This window comes from Solanum pennellii, chromosome 5 (genome assembly GCF_001406875.1).
Source record: "Solanum pennellii chromosome 5, SPENNV200".
NCBI classification, from domain to species: domain Eukaryota; kingdom Viridiplantae; phylum Streptophyta; class Magnoliopsida; order Solanales; family Solanaceae; genus Solanum; species Solanum pennellii.
Window position 1 is genome coordinate 64,164,612 of NC_028641.1, and position 3,109 is coordinate 64,167,720.

Below are 3,109 nucleotides of genomic sequence, written 5' to 3' on the forward strand. Positions count from 1 at the left end.
GGGTGAATCAAGAGGGGGAGTGAAATAAATTTCTCTTAGTCGAATGGCTGTGATAGCTAGTTCACTCACCTGCAAGTTAGTATAATAACACACCAGTAATAACAATTTGCAGTAAATAAAGGACACAATGAAATTTATCCTGCTTTGGATCACCGTTGTGGTGCCTAGTCAAGTCCCCTTGGGTTTAAAGGGTTTTCCTTAAGAGTGTTGAGAAGATCGTTTGGTTACAACGATTTGAAACTGATCTTGTCTGATGTGCAAATCAGATTTCTACTTTGACACTGCCTCTGCTTATATTCCTACACTCATATTCTTTCTTCTTCTCTTCTTTTCAATTATAACACTCACGACTTTACAAGGATATATTAAAGACAAAAGAAAGTTGTTTGTTGAGGTCAAGTGAAGTTGCATTATTTTCTGAGTGACTTACTTCTCTCTTGTTTAAATAGGTGTAGAGTTCTGATCTTTTAAAAGAATAATCCAAGAGATTATCATTCAATCAAGGATTTGTAGGGATTCCTTGATTGAGTCAGATTAGGATAGGAATGTAATCATGTCCATATCATATATGTTCATGATATCCTTCCTTTCTAGATGAGGCGTCTCCAATAAGATTTTGGAGCCTATTGAGTTCTTGATACTTGTCTTGATAGATTAATTTGTTGATTTCCTTGATTTGTAGTGATTTGTTGATTCGTAGGAGTTTGAGATATGACATTGCTGTCTTCCTTGAATCTTGGGGATTTAGATAATTTCGTGAGATCTTTGATTGGCTTGGATGAAGGAATTGTTGTAGACTCTAATTGTAATGATGTTGCTCTGCTCATGAGTTCTGCAAACAACATTTTAACTTATTTTTAATCATCAAAATACTTGTAGTGTGTAGGAGGCTAACACTCTCCCCCTTTTTGATAATGACAAAAAGTTGCCCATAAATAACATTCGATAGAAGGACTAAAACTTCCCTGAAGCTCCCCTTGTCAATTTGCATGTCTATAGATCGTTGAAGTAGCATGTAATCTCCCCCTGACTAGAGCACCTGTATCGAAAGAAATATTTTTGTGGGAAAAATAACCCCCTTTGGCATGATCAAAGACAATTATAGACAGAAAACAGTCAAATATCACAGTAGGTAAAATAAGCAGTCCTGAGGTGCAAAGTCCACCTATTAGGTTACAGAACCAGGAAGTCTTAGGGACACACCCCTATTAAAAACAAAAAGTCCAAAATAACCAGTGGACCACAATCAGTGATCACCAAGAAAGTAGTTAAGGGTGTTCCTACAAAAACCATTGTAACAGCGTTCAACATTCCTTGCAAAAGATGAATACGATGTTTGAACATTCACAACCAATTCGGTGTTTGAGGAACAAACTCCTGAATTCATGAAGTCGACTTGCTTCATCAGCTGGTGTACTGTGGCGATTACATCCTTCTTAAGATCAGTCATGGCAAGATGCAATTTACCATCATTAGTGCTGGTATCTTTGTTGAGTCGGACAAGTCTATCTACTGTGCTGAGAAGTTGCTCCAACTTATCTTCCTGTTTAGTGATTCATGTCTTGATTTCTTCAGAGTCCTCAAGGAGAACGCTGACAGAGTCAGCATAAGCCTAAGTAGGTTTAACCGTCTCAGATTTTGCTATGACTGATTCCTTCTTAAGCCATGAGGTTCCAAAAAGCACATAACCCATACTTTAGAAGGTACGGGTATCATATGTGGTGACAATATCAAGGGGTTTGAAGGCAGAGATATCGACAAGCCGGTCTAGCAGGATACGAGAGATCAATAAACCATACGACAAAGTGGAAGTCCCATTAGGGTCAGTAGCACTTTCCAGCATATATTCTTTGAACCAGGAGTTCCAATTGATCCTGTACTTTCTTCCCAGAGAAACTTCAAAATCAGCGGGCCACACACCATTCATCTAGGGAATATCTCCTGAAAACTTAATACCAAACACATCCTCCAACAAACGATCATCCGCAACTATTCGACTACCCAGAACAAAGTTTCGAGTTCCCTACTATCGGATGAAATACGAAAATTTGGATAAAAGAAACGAATAACATCTTGATAGAGATCATTTCCACAGAGACGAAAAAATAAGCCAAGTTTTTGGGCTTTAAGAGAAGTACCTACAGAGCAGTGAGAATCCTTCAGTTGACATAGCTTGATGACTCGTCCGGGGACGATGGGTGTGCTCTGAAAAACTTCAAACTTTGATCTTCTGTTCAACTCCCCAAAAGTTTTGCATGTCGACACCAATCAGAGATCCGGAAGGAGTGGACAACTATTTCTTTACACCCGTTTTGATGGAGAAAGAGGTCTCTTTTTGGAGCAAGACAGCGTGTTAACATCCAAAGAGATCCGAGGTGTTCTTTGAGTCGGTGATTTTGGATGCCATTGAGCGTGTTCTGTTAATAATGAGAGAAGGGGGAGAGAGAGAAGAATAGAGAAGAAAAAAGAGGAGGCGGTGAAGAGAAAGAGAGAGAAAGGAGGGTAATAAATAGAATTGGGGGAAGACGAGGGGTTTAGAGAGGATTGAAGAGATGGGAAGTGAAGGTTGTACAGAGCAAATTGAGTTTAGAGAGAAAAACGAGATAATAAAGGAAGGTATTCATAAAAGAAAACTAATTTGACAAGTTAATTTTGAAAAGGGAGAATACCAAGGCGTTCCCGAACAAAACAAAATCTTTCTTCCAAAAGAGGTTTTGTAAAAAAAGCTAATTGATTCTCAGAATCAACAAATTCAAGCACAAAATTTCCATTTTCAACATAATCACAAATAAAATTATGTTTAAAATCTATATGTTTGGCCCTAGAATGATGCACAATATATTCATACAAGCTCACAACACTACTTTTATCACAAAATATAGGAACAACATCATAGGATATATTTAAAACAAGTAATTGATGCATCATTCATAATAATTGAGTACCACAGCTTCCTATTGCTAGGTATTCTGATTCTTGATTTTGTGTTAGATAAAGCAACTGATGTTTGTTTTTTGCTATGACATGATGTTAGAGATTGACCCAGAATCTGGCATTTCCCACTTATGCTCTTCCTATCATTTTTGTCACCTGCAAAATCAGCATCTGA

General features: G+C 37.7%; 1 long non-coding RNA gene across 1 annotated transcript; it reads right to left on the minus strand.

Annotated features, from left to right (window-relative positions):
- Nucleotides 1-112: 112 nt before the first annotated feature.
- Nucleotides 113-2,631, minus strand: LOC114077254. Its single transcript, XR_003578319.1, has 2 exons — nt 2,139-2,631; nt 113-1,039 (listed from the first exon to the last, which is right to left on the minus strand). It is a non-coding gene; the product is annotated as an uncharacterized LOC114077254 (long non-coding RNA).
- Between the last annotated feature and the right edge of the window lie 478 nt (nt 2,632-3,109).